Consider the following 19,812-nt stretch of genomic DNA (forward strand, 5'->3'; position numbering starts at 1 on the left):
AAGGTGCAAGTGTTGACTGGGCTTGGGAAGACTGACGGAAGTCAAATAGTCAATAGAGCCATTTTGATTTTTAGTGCACAGATGGAGGCCACTTGAGAATGCTTGCCGTAGAAAATACGGGGAGACTTATGGGAACGAAATAGGTGGCAACTTTCCCTGGCACTAAGAAAAGGGTGTGACCCAATTTGGGATTCGTGAATCAAACCAAGCTTAAATTTTTAACCATCACTGACAAAACGTGATGAGAGTTTGGAAATATATATATATATATATATATTAATTATATTAAGCAGTGTTACAAATTTCAAATCTAATTCGCCTATTTCAAATTTTATGTGACAATGACTAAAAGATATGAATATCCTTTTATTTTGAGATTATTATACTTGTTTAATTATTATTTTTTATTTTTATTTTAGCAAACTAAATAAATTAGCAATTGAAGAGGAAAGTGAGAATCAACAATAACAATTAAACAGGGATTATCTCTCTATCTCTAACGTTCGTAAATATACATTGTCTTCTGCACTAGTTTGTGTATGTGTGTGAGTGTGTATATATATATTCTTTAATTTGCAGTCTCTTGACTTCTCTCCATCTTTACGGGATACTCTTTAAATTTAGAGATATATAATTTCAGAAACATAGACATTTGGAGGTCTTTTACATGGTCATAAAATCAAGTCAACCCCCTTCCTCCTTCTTTGTTTTTTTTTTTTTGACAGTGATGGACTTTGCAGGAAGCCTGAGATGTATATGCAAAAATACTCATTTGACCAAAGTACTTTTAAAGTATTATTTATATATATATATGTACGCACCACGCAAAGGTATTATTTTTATTACAAGATTAATAAAAAAAATCATTATATACAGAGTTTTGTGCACGCTGATACTATTTTTGTGCAAATCAAGTCATCAAATTGAATGGGAGCAAGAACCAACACATGCTCAGCCTCGCCCTCCACTGCTGCCCCCGGATGCTCCTCGCTCTATGTGGTTAATAAATTACCAGGTCAAAGCTTTATATTGGGTTATTATACCGATGGATTAGGTCATAGCTTTTCATGTTAGGTGATATTGGAAAGACATTGGATTGTTTTGCATGGGCCATAGTTTTTTCAAACCTCCATGAGTCATGGTTTGGTTTGCTGGCCCATTTTCTGGGTCCATGTAAATTGGTGGGTTAGCCCACTTCATTCAGCTAAAGCTGAATTCTGTTTCATATATAATATTCAACTTGCTTAACTTAAAGAACAAAAAAGAAAAAAAAAAATTTTGAAGGTTACTATTTTTTGCATTGGATTCACGAGAGTCAAGAAAACACACAACTCTAAGAGGGTATGTAAAGACACTCTAATTTATTTGCTTCTTGACCAATAAATGATGCGCCCTCGTGTATATGAGACCATGAAATGAAGCTTTGTCGGAAGGTTTAGTGAAGACCACCACAGGTTTATAAGGGATTTATCTAGAAACAATAAACTTCCATGGGAGCCTTTGCTTTGATGAAAGATTGGATTTTTTGCAATGTGGAACACAACTTGATTGTCTAAGACTATATGTATAAAACTTAATATAATGTATACTTCTTTTCATTTTAAAAAAGAAAACAACTAGTTTACTAAGTCCAATTGTAGTGGAAATCACGATTTTGATCATCTGAACAATAAAAAGAAGAAATTATTAAATCTTTAATCGTTGACAGCAATTTCAAATTGAAGATAAGTTTTATTATCATTATCAAAAACATCTAAAACATTCAATAATAATTAAATCATTAAAATTCTAAATCCTAAGATTCTGATGTTAAAATATTAATTATGATGTACATTTCACTTCTATTTTATATAATTTCATGCATTCCTTGATACCCTATTACCCCTGATCGTGAATATTAGTGCAAATTGTATTATTATTTAGGGTAAAATATAAAACACCTCCTGAATTTTGTTAAAAGGATATTCAAATAAAAGTTTGTCAATTTTTAGACAATGACACTCCTTTATGTTTGAAAAATGGACGAAAAGATCTGAAGTTGATGAATTAACCTTATTGTCCTTTGAAATAAAATTAACATTTTAATTAATCTAAATGCCCTTGGATTAAACCCAAACCCATCTCAAACCCTAACCCGAACACACCTGTGTGTTCTGTTCTCGCATACCAAAATCCATTCCAAGCTTCTAAACAATTCTTTGCTTGCGGTTGATTTTCTCCTACTTCAAAGTTTCAGCAGCGAGACCCATTTCCATTCCTATTCCATGTTGCACCAAGCTTGGATTGTTGCTTTGGTCAAATTCATCTGAGAAATCAATTGCTTCGGTGAAAATGCTTCTCTATCACTAATACCATTAAAGAAAGTCGATTTACTACCTTTATTATGGAATTTCTATTTAGTGACAATTTAGTGACAACCTAGATTGCATATTCTAGTATATATACAATTCATCACTGTGTATATATATATTTATGTATCTATGGCGGTGATGGTGGGTGGAGAGGAGAGAGAACGGAGAGAGCAAGATCGAGCACGCCGAGCCCGCTATCATCGAAGCCATTGGTACCGAACAAGTTTTTCTCCTCATGATCGAGCTCTTCAGGCCCGCAGTCGCCGATCTACTGTTAGTTCGCCGTCACCGGAATGGGTTTGTCTTCGCTGGACTCACCTTTGCCCCAAATGACTACAGTCAAACAGTAGGGCTTCACGGAGGCCGCGGGTGGACATTAGGGCTTCGCGGTTGGAAATGGAGAGGTTGAGGAGGGTGGCGGTGGAGATGGAGAGGTTGAGGAGATTGGAGAAAGAGAGTAGAGAGAGAATTTAGTTGTGGGGTTGTAGGATTGATCGGGTGCTGCGGGTAACTTAGTTATTTAAATATTTTGATATTTTATAATTAAAATTAATAAAATAATAAAGGTTAAAATCGACTTTTAACATGTTTTAAGGCTCTATTTGGATGCCAAATTTCACAAGAGGATAATTTTTATCCGGGTGTCTTTTTGACAAACCTCAAAAAGTATTTCTGTACTTTATCCTATTATTTAAAATATATATACATGCAAGAAATTAACAAAATGAAAATGAAAAGATTAAAATTCTATCCTACTGAGCCGAAAAGATGTTTGAGCATTTAATCCAGAAATAGAAAACGCACATGTGATTTGGAGTTCACCTTTACTAGTAGAAGTAGAATTTGATGAATGGAGGAAAGAACTGGAGTATGTTTATTAAAAATATTAATCTAGTAGTATTATTCTTACTTTATAAAGTGATAGGTGAGGGACCGTTGGGTTAACTTAATTCAGATGCTATATCTAAACTTGCTCCGTAGATTTATTGATCGCAGTCGAGTCATTAAAGAATTTTTTGTCCAACAATGCTATTTAAATTTATTTCTCAAATCGAGGTTTTGAAAAGATAAATTTATTTCTTTGGCTAATGGATGAGACCACACCTAACAATTAAAGAGTAATGATACGAAAAAATTCATGTGGTTGAATGGGTATATTCTTTAAGGACATTAAAAACATAAAATATTTTGGACAAAATTAACCTTGATGTTCTGCATTTTTGTCATCGTTATCCATTCCCAGATGCACTGGCCGACAACTTCAACAACAAACGCAAGACAACAAGAGGGCTTTTCCAATTGTTGCCGAGTACTTCACCGGCAAGAGTCGAAGGGATGGGCAGGTTTCAACCGTGTAAATCCATACAACATCAATATATTCGAAATACAATTTTAATACACAAATCTTCCTCGAAAGATTTTCACAGATCTGAATTGACTAATTCTGAAATAAATCAGATGATGCTAAAAATTTAACTAAAAATCTACCACATATTAAATAGTTATAACCCTGTTTATATTTAAGATATAAATTATAAGATTAATATATATATATATCCAGTACCATCTTTCATCTCATCTCCTGCTTCTTTATAAGATTCGCAGTAAGACAGACAGACTGCGTCCCTCATCACAGATATGCGTACAATGGGGATTGTTGTTGAAGATATACAAAGAAGAGACCCATCTCATTGAAAGGGTACTTTTGTCAAAAAAAAAGAAAACAAAATCCTTTTAATGCATTGTGAACTTTTATGGAAATACGGGTACACAGAATTAATTTTTAAGAAGTCAAACATTATAAAATTAATTTGATCATGCGGACTACCCAAATTTTGGCGTCAACGGAACAGCAGATTCACATGGACTATTGTTACAGAGTAAACTTGTCACGTATCGGATCTAGATGGGAAATGACATGGGTATAAATAGATAGGTATGTAGTATTACCCAATAGTTCGAGTTTTTGGATAAATGGGTAAGCGCCCACCCGTTACAGTTGGTATCAGAGCCAAACCCAATTCTTAATCCGGTGTCACGCCAAGCGCTCGGCCTGGAAGGCATCCGAGTGAGCCACCCCGGGTAGGCAGGGTGGCCCAACCGCAACGAGGGCGTTGCGAGTTCGGGTGGGGTAGAATGTTACAAGGGAAAACTTGTCCCACATCGGATCCGGATGGGAAGTGACATGAGTATAAATGGATGGGTATGCAACACTACCCAATAGTTCGAGTTTTTGGGTAAATAGGCAAGCGCCCACCCGTTACAACTATTTAATTCACAATGCTTTTAATATTCTCAAAATGAATTATCTCATCTTATAATTTTGATTGGATATTTTTACCAAAAATAGGAAAATAGAGTTACACTTCTTTATATTTTGTATAAATGATCAATTAAATTTGTATGTCATGCTATTCACTTTAAGCCATCGGCTCAGTAATACTTACACAGAATAGTTGGACATATACCAAATACTCATGATTGGTCATTTATGCACGATATAAAGAAATAGAATGTCTCACTTTCTTATATTTTCATACATTGACCAATTAAAAATATTCGGTTAAGGAAAATTCTGCAACTACTCTGACGTTAAAATCTTTTTTCTTTCAAAATTTGAAACAAAAAGTTTGTCATTTTGATAAAAAAATATACATACCACTCATTTAAAACTTATTTTACTTTCCATTTCATTTAGATACACCTTTCCGTCGGAAGCTTAGCGGGACACCAGATTAAGGACAGGAGTCATGCCTCACTTTCCATTCCATTCGGATATATAAGTTATTCAAAAACAATATTGTATATCAACTCATTTATATCCATTTTATTTTACTTACTCTTAAACTCTAAAATTTAAATTATTAAATAGTGATACATACCTACCATTACCCGTTTCACTTTCCTTTCAGATCGACGTGGGACACTCCTAACCGTTGTACTCTTTGGTAATACTAATGAAAATTATCCACGCAATTCTTAAAAGTTACAAATTTAACTCACATCACTAATAATAATATGACTCATATCCAAACTTTAGGCTTTAGCCTAAATTATATATTTGGTTAATTTTGACAGGGTTGCAGCTTGGAAATCATATTTATTCAATCCTGGGAAGCAGCTTGGAAATCATGTAAATACATATTTGTTGTATGATTGCTATATTTCTTCTCTATTCTTACGCTTTTGCTGCCCGCAACAGAAAGAACTGATATCAAGATCCTCGACCACTTCAACAAAATTATTTTAGTGGTTTTATCCTAACCATGTTAGCCTCTTGAGCTTTTCGGGAAAAAATAAAATAAAAAATAAAAAATTTCAGCCTCTTGAATCTTATGACTCAAGAGAAAATCTGAAATAGTTGAAGACAAATAACGTTTTGAAAAACATATGATCAGTTTTCAAGATATAAAGAAAAATATTTTAATACTTTTGAAATAATTATGATATGGTATCATCAAATAATTAAATATTTATTTTATTTTATTTATTTCACACTTTATTTTTCTAAATTGTCTGGTTTTGAATCGAGCATTTGTTGGAAAAACAGTGAGTGCGAAAATAAAAACAAGCCCATATATATATATTTGTCAACCTGATTAATTGGACATAAAATAAATACAAGAAAATGAAAACAACGTGACATCAAAATGTAACGTTGAAAAACCTCAAAGAATCGAGTCGAAAGAATCATAGGGCAAATCGATAGAAATTCCATTATCAAAAAATATATTCTGGAGAATCACACTCAAGTTATTTCCAAAACTTAAGTTAAAAAAAAAAAAAAAAAAAAAAATCTCACTACATTCACTATTTTATTATTATTATTTTTCTTCTCGTAATTTTGGGGCCCAACTTCCTCTCTTCCTCTGCTGCATGTTTCAAACCTTTTCTAGCAACACTCGATTTCTCACCTTACACGATCACCTTTACTACAATGTTGCACAGACAAACCAAACTTTTTCTCTTCCGACGTACCTTTCTCACTTTGACCATTTTTCTTCTTCTTCTTTATAATAGTGGGTGAACCCCACAGCATTATCTAGGGAGTAGTTCAGTAATTGATGCTTCATTCACAGATCTTCGGATTGAATCTTTTGGTGGGCTCGACTCGGTTCCACTAGCTACAAATAATGGAGGATGTTGAGGCAATTGTAGAGTAACAGAATAACTGGTGAGCATAAGAACCACAGATGCCATGGACGGCCTGGCATCCACATTTTCTTGAACACACAATAAGCCAATATGGATGCATCTAATGACTTCATTTCTTGAATAAGACTTTGCAAGAGTTGGATCCATCAATTCCATGGGTGTCCCCTTCCTCCAATGTTTCCAAGCCTGTGACAATTATTTGTCATTTAATGTTAAAAATATGCGAGCTGTGCCTAAATGCATGTTGATGGAGAAGCTTATATTGATTTTCACAAAGAGATATAGCAATTGAAACATTCTGTTTGAACTCACATAGCTCAGAAGGTCTTCGGCACCGTCTGATTGATAAAACGTACTATTTTTTTTTGCCACTTATGATCTCTAAAATTAGAACTCCAAAACTAAACACGTCAGACTTGACAGATAATTTTCCTTGCGTTGCATGACATGTAACTACTGTAATCCAGCACCATTGATAAAAACAACATAAATAAGAACAAAACAACAAAGTCTATAAAGCTAAATATTTGATGATGCAAGGCAGAGAGTTAATTGAAAAGCAGCAATTAAGCAGTGACTAGTACTAACTAGTTAGGAGAAAGCTACACAAATTATAAGCATAGCTGTAACTTTTGTCCAATTTGAAGAAAATTTTAAATCATCAAAATGACCTTTGCCTCCTTTTTTTCCCACCTAATTTAAGTTTTAGTTGAGACTAGACTTTCTGAATTCATCAACAAACCATGGGAAAGAAGAAACATGGGATGTAGCTAGGGATTGTCAACTTACAATGTCCCAACGATTTTATTTGTTCCTCCTCGAGTTTGATCCACACCAAAAATCTCCGCCATGCCAAAATCTGAAATTTTTGCATTCAAATCTTCATCTAAAAATATATTGCTAGCCTTGATAGCACGATGTATAATTTTAAGTCGAGAATCTTCATGAAAATAAAGAATTCCACGTGTTATGCCTCCTATAATATTGTAACGTGTTGACCAATCCAATTGAACTTGTTTTGCCGAATCTATACATGGATCACAATAAAGTATTCAAGTTAGCATCAAGAGAATTTAGGTTTATGTAATACTAAACAATAATGTGATTCAACAAATGGACAAATGATATGTACCTAATAGTATGACTCGCAATATTTGGAACCCAAAACAAATCAACAATTTCATGGGCTTTAGATCATCTAAATAATTGTTGTGTTTTTTTTTTTTTTTTTTTTTTTTTTTTCCTAATACAGATAATGTTTTGCTATGGACATCGTGATAAATTTTTAGACATGGGACAAACCATATAGGAAATAATTAAGGCTTTTGTTGGGGACGAATTCATAGATAAGTATCTTTTCTTCTTCTTCCAAGCAGAATCCCGCTAGTCTCACTAGATTTCTGTGTTGAAGCTTGGCTACCAATACGACCTCATTCTTAAATTCTTCTGCACCTTGTGTGGAGCTTTTGGACAGCCTCTTCACAGCTATCTCTTGTCTATCAGGAAGTGTAGCCTGTGTATATGTTACAATGATAACCAATAATTATTAGTGAAATTACATTCAAAATATATATGTATATATATATATATATATCAGTGAAATCTTGAACATTACTTCATAACTTTAAGTAAAAAATAAATAAATTATTAAATTTGAACATAGATATACGTATCAGAATGATAAACCAGTTGGCAAAAAGTATATATACGGATGAAAGTTTATGTTTTGGTAATTGTTTAGTGAAAACTTTATAAATGGAATTGGTCCAACTTGTTTTTCATAGTTTAGTATATATGAGTCCTTAAATCCACCTTACTAAATAAAGTGATGCAGATGCTTTATGTTTTGGTAATTGTTTAGTGAAAACTTTATAAATGGAATTGGTCCAACTTGTTTTCTGTAGTTTAGTATATATGGGTCCTCAAATCCACCTTAGTAATTAAAGTGAAGTCGATACTTTATGTTTTTGTAAAGTTTAGTGAAATTAAACTTTCAAAACTTAGTAAATGTATAATTTGGTAGCCATATATCTAAAATAATGTACAGATGCTAACCACGTACCTTATAGACAGCACCAAATCCACCTTCCCCAATTTTGTTTTCATCAGAGAAGTTATTTGTTGCTCCTTCAATTGTTTCAAAATCATATTGCAAGGACTGAACTGTTGTGATATCTTCCCCAACTACACAATCAAACATCAAATGTGTTGATCAGTAATATTTGTGATACAGAAAATCAAATTTGGTTTAAACAAGTGCAGATGTGTTTTTTTTTCCCCTTTTCCTTCTAGTATTAATTACCAATTAATTTAATAACATTGTCTTTCTTCCTTTTTTTTGTTGCTATGCACCATAAGCAAATGGAATAGAGCACCAGTGCGACAACAACAATGGCTACAATTACTTCGGTTGAGATTCCTCCTTTTTCTGCATCAAAGAAAACTGCTTAAGTACGTCATTGAAAATTATTTCTGAACAAAAAATGTAGACTTTTTTTCAGAGAGAAGCAATAATTTAAATAAGGTGAAAGTGGTACACCATATACAATATGGCAATATTGGAGCCGTGGTACTTTTCAGTGCACTGGGTAGGTGGTGACCACGCAACCAATATTAATAATATTGGTCAATAAGTGCTCCTAGCTGATAAATTTCAATTATTTTCAGTACACGAGGTTCTGTAATCAATGGCTTCCACTATAGCCGTTTAAATACTACGAGTATAATTGAAATTCAAGTACATGAATTACAACATTTTCATGATGACTATTATAGTATTTTTGAGCAATGATATCCTCAGAATTTGGAAGATGCCAAATAGGACATATGTTAATTGTGTCTCAACTTCACCACATGATATCATGGTGATGTCATGTGGTGAGGTCCACAACCATACTCATATAACACCCTCAACCATGTTCTGGGATGATGTGTCATTTTTCATTATTCTATTAGCAAAATAAATGTATGTAGGATGTGGAGTTCACCTTTACGAGTAGAAGCTAGAGGAGGAGTAAGAGCAGTGATATTGAAGAAAGGGAAAATTTCGTAGCGAATATTACAGCTTGGAAGCAGAAGTCTCGCCCCTTGGCTTCGGTCGCATCAAATTGGAAACCGCTCTATAGCATATCGAAGGCAGTAATTGCAATCAGTAGTAGACAGGTCCGGTGTGCACTGCACAAGACCATACAGCTTCAGAGACGCTGTGAAGTTGGCTTCTTTAACCGCAAACTTCTTGCCTGAACTGTCACTCACAGCCTGATTCGCTAACTCGTTCATTGTGCTCGCCAACACCTGACTAAACCGCTCAGGCTCGCTCACATTCTTTGAGTTGTAGGACCTTGACCACATCGATGTGTCCCTATTGGAGAATATGTTTCTGTTCGAGTATCTTAAAAAACACTCGTCATACCAAACCATGGCCGCTGTCTTGTTGGGACACGCCTGTAGTATTTCTTCACTTGCAGTTGTGACACAATCTTGACATCTAGTGGTACCACTAACATCTCCCCGGCATATAAAGAGGCCATAAACTATGTTTGGGTTGCTGCCGGAGGTGTAGTTATAGAATCCGTTGTCGGGTGTGGTGGCGTTGGAGGAGAGGATGGAGAGGAGGAGTTTGAGATTGGAGTGATAGTTGCTGTTAAGAGTGTAAGTAGTGGTTGTATTTGGGCAGTAATATTTTAGAGGTTGAGAGCTGATTTTAGTGGTGAGGCTAAGCAAGCATAGAAAGAGAAGGGCTGTGGAGATATTGAAGGAAGGCATAGTGCATGCATGGGTGATCAAACTTGTGTTCCTAAGTTTCTAGTATTTGGGCATAGAGAAATGCCCAAGGATTCGCTTTATCATGATGGAGTTTGGCCCAGAGGACTTACTGTGGCCGGTCAATAAAGTGTCCCAGATGGAGGAACATGTAGAAATGACGAGGACGTCATGAGATTGAGTCATGAGATGGAAGTGGTCAATTTCACATCTAAGTTTTAAGATACGAAGCTTCTCTACGTGAAAAATGATTCTTGACATAAGACGTGACATATTAATAAAATGTGTTTTATTAAACTTGTGTGTGTACGACGAAGAAGCAGCATAATAGAGCCAATGGCATCCTCTGATATTCCTTGTTGCCCTTGAATATAATGTCGTTTTCATATTGAAATATGACAGCAAAAACTATAAATATTCAACAATGAACAAAAGAACAGTTTTTGACTTTATAAAGTAAAAAAAAAAATTTAGACATATCCGATATATTAAATGATAATCTAATTTGTAATTCTGCTCAATAAATACATTTCTAATGGGGAAAAAAAATAGTGAGGAAACTAATTGCATCATGAAACCTAATAACAAAAGAAACTAGTACTAAAAATAAACTTTTTTTGAAAAATTATGAAAAAAAAAAGAAGAAAAAAACATAATCACTAAAAATTATTGAATATAACAATTCTAAACAATTAGAGTCGGATTAGATTATAAACAAAAATATCAAAATAAAATAGACTCATCGAACTGCTTGATAAAAAAGTGTTAGCTAGCATGTTTGTCCTTCCAACGATTCAAACAGTCTTACTAATCAACCCATTTTACATCAATCCCTTTCACTGTAGAAGAACTCGTCATCGAGTCTAACTGCAGATAAAGTGGCCCATCAAGAGGATAATACTTATATTGAAAGTATTAGAAATTGACATATCATCACGAAAAGCATTATCATTAATCTTCCTTGTGAAATGAAACATTCCATATTTTCTACTCGTTAACTTGTCATAAAGAACAGAGTAAGGCCTTGGTAGTCTAGTGGTAGGGCGTCTCCCCATTGGTGCTTGGGAGCCAAGTTCGAGCCTTCTCATCTACCCCCTCCCCTCCTTGCCAAGATAAAATAATAATAAATAAATAAATAAATTGTCATAAATCACAACTGTAAATCTTGTTTTGCGCAAGTACGCTATCACCAGGTCACCCTCCTTGAACACTGTAATCAAAATTGCAAGCATGGAAATATGTTTATTAAGGACTATATAAGCGAGTTCTACATACTGAATGAAGACAATAATTTTTCAAAATGGGAGAGCCAACAAGGAGCGAAATAAACTGGAGGATTATGAGAGACGATAAAGGATCAGATTATGATGCCTAAGGGAGAAGACCCACCGAAGGCTTCTAAAGTGGAGAGACATTCTTTTCTCAGTAGTGGTGAGGCACAGTTGGCCGAGGCAATGAAAGAGTCGGGTGAGATTATGGCACTCATTGTTAGACTGGAGAGTCTAAAAAAAGACAAATGTTCCTTCTTCTTTTTTTGGAATTTAAAACAATCACGCACACACTCTACCTCTACCTACCGAGGTTCAAATTTTCAAACTACCCTTTAGGAGAAAGAAATGATACCGCATGGGCAATTGGTCCTTTGGTCACATGTTGCTGTTATGTTGCACCCTTTTATCAGCTCTTACCCAGCTCACTCAACTACTAGTCTTGCCTATTTGTCCTTCTAAAGCAGTCTTGACTAAATTCAATGCTACCCTGGAACATTTCTTAGGTCTCGAGAGGAGATGAAAAAAAAAAAGAGGAGCAAAAATTGCATGGATTTCTGTGTGCAAGCCTCAGACAGAAGGAGGGCTATGGTTTGCTAACCTAGAAAAGTACAATGTTGATGCCGTCTTAAGACACGTATGGGCTGTTCACTTACATAATTCGCAAAGCATATGGGTGGAATGGTGTAAATCTTACCTAACAAAATACAAATGTATATGGCAATTAACCATCCATGCTAAAAATTTAATACCTTAAGTTTGTTTCAGTTTAAATTACTTCTAAACAAGAAAAATTATATGAACTTATTAAATTTTTTTAATAAATTAGAAACAAATTCTTTAAAAATTTATTATACAAATCGTAAACATACAATAAATTAAGATTTAAACAAAGAATTAAAGTTGAAAAGAAAAAAATATAATTATAATTTGAATATTATAAAATGTATTTACTATATATATATATATATATAACATTAGAATTTGGAATCGAGTTGGGCACTGGTTACTAGAAGCATAACCTAAGTCCAACCCTAATTAAGTTTGGGTTGATGTTATTCAACCCATTCCCAACTCTAATTGTAAACATAATTGCCCAAGCTGGTGAAAAATCGAGTTGCGCTCGGGTTGAATTCTGGATGCCCATCCCAAGTTGCACCCCACCTCCAGCGGTCAAATTGGGTATTAACCGGTGACCTAGTCGGTAGAGTGCCTGGCTTTGAATCCCCCCTCCCCTAGTTTTCCAGGATTTAAAAAACAAAGAAAAAAAAAACCTAAGCAGCAGCTTATGCACAGGAACTATATATATATATATATATTGGTACTGTTGGGCCTTAGTGCCTATTTTGGGCCTTAGTGCCTATTTTTATTTCGTATGATTATATTGGCCCATTGGGTCATACTTATTTAGCTGCACCCACTGTAATTACCTATTCATATATACAATTTGCTTGCGTAACCTTCCAAAAAATAAAAACAACGGCATTAACATCATCGGGAATTCCTCATTGCACTTGAATCTAAGGTAATGTCATGTATAAATAGCAGATGTTGTTCTCCAGCGATTAATATTAGATTGAAGAATAGAATAATACATTAAAAGTAGGGTGAATTGCAAAAAACACCCTTTTATTATGTTTACAGTGCATATTGCACTTCTCCGGCGCAAAAAACACCCCTAAATCATGACATTTGTGCAAATAAGTTCTATTTATAAAAATTGGACTAAAATGCTCTTAGCAACACAATATTATATATAAATTGTGAAATGACAAAAAAGGATTTAGCCCTTCTTTTTCATCTTGGTGGTTGGCACCACAGAGAGGGAAGTGTCCATTAAAACCGGTGAGCTATGAAGGTTTAATAGCAGGAAGCTTGCTATAAATTCATTAATTCCGAGTTTGCACCTTAGGAAAGAGAGGCAAGGTACTGCTGCTCAAAATGAGCAACTGAGAAAGCAAAAAACTAAACAAGCTCTGGTTGAATAGAGCTAGCAGGAGGCTCAGATCGCAGATGATGTTTGGCCAACCTCTGTCCTCAGTTGTCTTCTTCCTCAGATCGCAGAGCCATGCCCTTACCCAAGTCAATCACGCTCCAGGACAGCATCGTCGTCGTGAACCCCTTCTCCAATTTCCGGCATCAGGCCGGAAATTTCAGTTCTCGCCGTCGATATTTGAATTTTCAATTTTAACTTCAAGCATTGGGTGTTGTTTTTCAATTTTGTGTGATCTTCAATTGTGAGTTTTGTTCTACTCGCTATAAACAATAATATATGATGTCATGAATAGGAAGATCCTTAATTTCTAATCTTTCACCAGACTGCATTTCATAGGATAACGACTCTGGATAACATATAATAGGGCACAATGAGTATGAGTTGTAGGAATTAACTGAATATAATTGCTGTGTGGGATTTTTCCTCATAATTAGGAGTTAATAATCCTAAGTGCTTTCAGCTAGGGGGTTAACATGTCAGAACCCAAGCTTGAATCTAAATTAGTCAATACTTTGATAGCTAGAGCCAAAATGTATCCGTCGTAATGCATGTGTGTATTGTTTATGCAAAATGCAATTTCAAGGTCATTATTCAGTGTGGTCTTGTTAATCAAGCCTGTTAGGAGGGTTAGACTTGGTATATATATAATGTACAGAGTCGTGAACACCGTTGCCATAGTGGAACCTTTCTCTGACCATCGTCTCAACTCACGGACAATTCTTTCTGGCCGGTTCAGCACCTCACAGGAATCCCGACCCTCGTCGTCACACAAAGCTCGCTGCACCTCTCACCAGTTCCTTCTTTGGCCGCCTTGCCAACCTGCTGAACCATCCTCTGTCTCATCGGTCTCTGTCGGCAGCTCCTTTGGAGAAAGAAAAAGGGATAAAAGAGAAAATAGTGTAGGGGCATTTTTGGAAGGGTAAAATAGGTATTATATTAATTGAGGAGTTTTTCTGCACAAATTGAAAAGAATAGGAGTATTTTTTGCAAATGTTTTTTAAATAAAAGGTGGAAGTGTTATGAAATATATACTTCAGTAGTGTTTTTTGCATTTACCCATAAAAAGTACAATCTTTAATTTTGTTTGATAATTTGGAATCTATTTAATTACAAAATATTTCTACCCCTGGCAATACATTTATATATCTTGGAAGATTAGAGTTATTTTATTTCACAACATACAATTTCAACATGCTTCCCATTTAACTAAAAAAACATACAATTTCAACAATTCATTGACTCAGTAACATTATCGGGGATTTAGTTCACCTATTGATACTTCATTCAAAGAACACGACTCCATCTCTTTTGCAAAGTTCAACTCCGTTCCACCACCGACAAAGAATGGAGGATGTTGTGGCAATGGTAAAGTATCAAGGGAACTGTTGAGCATATGAACTACTGACAACATGGTAGGTCTGGCATCCATATCTTGTTGAACACACAAGAGGCCTATATAGATGCATCTAATAACTTCATCTCTTGAATAAGAATCTCTCAAAGTTGGATCTATTAGTTTCGTCGGCGTGTCCTCTCTCCATTGTTTCCAAGCCTGTGACAAGACATGAGTTAGAAACTCTTTGATTGGTACTTTTGTTCTTCGACGTAGAGATGCAAGCAGATATTTGCATTTGACAAAGAAAAATAACAATTATGATACTCCATTTATACTCACATAGCTCGAAAGGTCCTCGGCACCGTATGATTGATAAAAATTACTATTCTTCTTACCACTTATAATTTCCAGAACTGAGACTCCAAAACTAAACACGTCGGACTTTACAAAAAAGTGTCCATGTATAGCATACTCTGGAGACATATAACCACTGCAATCCAAAAGTAAGAAGACATTAAGAAAGAATTTACAAAAACATTTTTCAAAGTTAAATATTGATGATGTAAAAAAAATCCCCAATTAAAAAATACTACTTCCGTCCCTTTTTAATTGTCCACCTCGTATATTGTGGTATACGAGGTGGACAATTAAAAAGGGACGGAGGGAGTAATAAATATGTAAGAACAGAAATTAAATATATTCAAGTAAACATGTAAATATTGAAGTATTTTCTTTTCCATGGAAGTTCATTTCAGGATCAATGATCTATGAATTTATTAATTTTAGATTATGAAACACGTCATATGTTGGTATATGTTGGGGATGCAACTAAGGCTTCGGAACTTACAATGTCCCGACTATTCTATTTGTACATCCTTCAGTTTGATCCACACCAAAAATTCTAGCCATGCCAAAATTTGAAACTTTTGGATTCATATCTTCGTCTAATAATACATTGCTAGTTTTGAGATCCCGATGTATAACTCTAAGTCGAGAATCTTCATGAAGATAAAGAATTCCTCGTGCTATGCCATTTATAATCTTGTAACGTCTTAACCAATCCAGTTGTTTCCCTTTTTCTGAATCTATATAATGATCATCAATTCATCATGTTAGCAACAAGGGTTAAATTTTATTCAAACTATATAATAATTCAACACAATTGATCAAACAACAAAATATGAACTGCAAGTGTTCCATTTCTTACGGTGATCGTTTATATATATTGTTCTGGAATTGTTGAATGTTTCACTACTTCAAACAATACTTGTCGTAACGCATATCATGATAAATTCAATAACTAGATAATTTTGTCGAGAAGGGCCAAACCAAATAGGAAATAATTAAGGCTTTTGTTGGGGACGAATTCATAGATAAGTAATTTTTCTTCTCCTTCCAAGCAGAATCCCAGTAGTCTCACTAGATTTCTTTATTGAAGCTTGGCTACCAATACAACCTCATTCTTAAATTCTTCTGCACCTTGTCCGGAGCTTTTGGACAGCCTCTTCACAGCTATCTCTTGTCCATTAGGAAGTGTACCCGTGCATATATACTTAATGATAACCAATAATTGAATATTTCATATGAGATTTCTGAAACTTGTTAAGAAATATGGTCTTTTCGTTCTTAAATTACCAAACTGGAAACAATTAATTTGTGAATTTTTGAGAACTTTGGACTTCCACTGTTTATTCAAATACCATTTTTAATCGTATCAAATGTAGTGGTTCTAAAAGAACATGAGCGCTAATTCATAAGATTTTATTGTCCCATTCACCAACATATATTTGGGCATAAACATGAATATTGGTACAAAATTTGTTGCCACATTAGGGACTGTGCCCTGTGGTACTAAATTATGAGTGAACACTTGAACATTACTTCCTAACTTCATTTTAAAATGAAAAATTAAATTAATTTGAACATAGATATACATAATATCTATTGATAAACCAGCCTGTTGGCAAACGGCGCTTTGGTCTTGAACAAAGTATACAGATGAAAGTTTATGTTTTGATAATTGTTGAGTGAAAACTTTATTAATGGAATTGGTCAAACTTGTATATCATAGATTAGTAAATATGGGTCCTTAAACTACATGTATAATTTGGTAGTTATCAAAATAAAGTACAGATACTAAGCACTTACCTTATAGACAGCACCAAATCCACCTACCCCAATTTTGTTTTCATGAGAGAAGTTATTTGTGGCTGCTTCAATTGTTCCAAAATCATGTTGCAAGGATTGTCCTGTTGTGATATCATCCTCAACTACACAATCAAACATCAAATGTATTGACATCACTAATATTTATGATACAGAAAAAGCAAATTTGGTTTAAACAAGGGAGGATGGAATTTATTTTTTCTTTTTGTATTACCAATAAGTTTAAAAGCATTGTCTTTCTTCCTTGGTTTCGTTGCTATGCACCATAAGCCAATGGAAAAGAGCACCACTGCCACAACTACTGCGACAACTACAATGACAATAATTACTTGGGTTGAGATTCCTCCCTTTCCTGCATCAAAGGAAATTGCTTCATTGAAAATTCTTTACGAACAAGAAATATTAATTGATTTGAAGACTGTTTTTCAGACAAAAGCAAAAAATTTAAATGAAGGGGAAAGTGGTACACAATATACAATATGGTAATATTGGACATATATCGAAAATGTGGAGTTCACCTTTACCAGTAGAAGCCAAAGCCTGAGGAGCAGGAGCAGTAGGAGTAACAGCAGTGGTATCGAAGAAGGGGTAAAACTCATAGCGAAGATTACAGCTCGGATACAGAACTCTAGCTCCTTGGCTTCCTGCGCAGCAACGTGGAATTCGCTCTATAGCATTTCGAATGCATGAATCGCAATCATTAGTGGACAGGTCCGGTGTGCTTCTGCAACGCTGTGAAGTTGGCTTCTTTAGCTCCAAACTTCTTACCCGAACTATCACTCAAAGCCTGAGTGGCCAACTCGTTCATTGTGCTCCCCAACACCTGACTAAACCGGTCAGGCTCGGTCACATTCACTACGTTCCGCAAAGTTGCGTCAGGCCGTGTGTCCATATTGGAGAAGATGTTTCTGTTTGAGTAACGTAGAAAGCACTCGTCATCCCAAACTATGGCCACTGTCCTATTGGGACACATCTCTAGTATTTCTTTACTTGTAGTTGTGACACAATCTTGACATCTATAGGTAGTAGTAATATCAGCCCGGCATAGAAAGAGGCCGTAAACTATGTCTGAGTTGTGGCCGGAGGTGGTGTTATAGAAACCGTTGTTGGGTGTGGTAGCGTTGGAGGAGAGAATGGAGAGGAGGAGTTTGAGATTGGAGTGATAGGTGCTTTTAGGAATGTAAGTGGTTGTATTTGGGCAGTCGTAAATTCGAGATTGGGAGATGATTTTAGCGGTGAGGCTATGAAAGCAAAGAAGGAGAAGGGCTGTGGAGATATTGAAGGAAGGCACAATGGGTGATTAAAGAACTCTTCCTTAGATTTGGGTATAGAAAGGGGTTTGGTTTATCAAAATCAAAATATGATTCAGATATACATATACAGAGCAATGCACTTGTGAGGGGGTGGCCTTTTAATTCGTGGGGGCAAATTTATATGGTAGGTCAATTTTTGAAATTTTAATAGGGTTTTCTTTATAAATTTTAAAAAATTTAAAGTATAAAAAAAAAATTTATTGGGTTGAATTGTAATTTTAGTGGAGATATTTTCATAAATTCTTAAACATTTGAAATATAAAATGTAAAAAATAAAAATTTAGTGGGGTGAATTGTAATTTTAATGGGGCTTCTTTATAAATTCTAAAAAAATTAAGGTATAAATGAAAATATAAACAACATGCATACATAATACAGTGGATCCAAAAAAAATTGTGAGGGGTGCGGTGAGTCCATTTTTGTAATTTTAATAGAGTTTTTTTTCATACATTTTTAAAAATTTAGAGTATAAAATGTATAAAAAAATAAATAAATAAATAAATTAGTGGGGACAAATTATAATTTTAGTGGGGCATCTTTATAAATTCTTAAACATTTGAAAAAAAAAATAAATAAAATAAAAAATAAATAAAAATAAAAATAAAAATTGGGGACGAATTGTAATTTTAATAAGGACATGTTCATAAATTTTATAAAAATTAAGGTATAAAATAAAAATACAAAAAATCCAATGAGTGCTGAAATATAAAATGAAATTATAAAAATCCGACATCCGTCCCACTCTGCTATGTTCCGTGCATATATATATATATATATATATATAACAAGGAAATGAGTGGTAAATTAAGGTTCAAAGGCTTGACGCCGTTTGGTAAGACTTAGTCAGTCAATAAAGCCATTTTGACATGTTGAATTTTGGGTGCAAAGTGTCCCAGTTGGAGAGACTCGTGACATTATTGATGACTGGCTTGACTTACCCAAGAAAACGACAGGTGTGAAACTTCAAGTCTAGCTTTAAGATATGAAACTTTTCAAAAATGGAAGAAAATGATATTCAAACTGATTAATTAAATTATTTTATTCAAAACAAATAATTATAATTATTGAAGCCTTGATTCAAAAGTCAGGGTGACAATTCATATTCGTGGATCGGGTTCGTATCGTATCGATATAAGGATATTATATTAAATAGGTAAATTTAAACCCAATTCATTTAATAATTGTGTCAAAAATTTTCAACACTAACTTAATCCGGTTATTAAATAGGTAAACGTGTTAACCCGTTTAATGATCCGTTTATCAAAACGAGACATTTAATATTTAATCAAATACTAAATAATAGAAAAAAATTGTCATAGTTAATTTAAATATTCAAAATAAAAAGAAAAATCATAAGACATAGACAAGGTTTATGTTAAAATGACTTTGCTATTCATAATAATTAGGTTTAAATAGGTAATATGTTATATAGGTCATATTTACGATTATAACATGTTGAGTTAAA

The 19,812-nt window shown here is 34.3% G+C and overlaps 1 pseudogene; it reads right to left on the minus strand.

Annotated features, from left to right (window-relative positions):
• Positions 1 to 6,389: 6,389 nt before the first annotated feature.
• Positions 6,390 to 18,331, minus strand: LOC132278148 (cysteine-rich receptor-like protein kinase 10; annotated as a pseudogene).
• Positions 18,332 to 19,812: the final 1,481 nt, after the last annotated feature.

The sequence above is a fragment of the Cornus florida genome, unplaced genomic scaffold (assembly GCF_030987335.1).
Source record: "Cornus florida cultivar Cherokee Brave unplaced genomic scaffold, ASM3098733v1 CherokeeBrave_3.0.0_Hap2_Chr01, whole genome shotgun sequence".
Taxonomy (NCBI): domain Eukaryota; kingdom Viridiplantae; phylum Streptophyta; class Magnoliopsida; order Cornales; family Cornaceae; genus Cornus; species Cornus florida.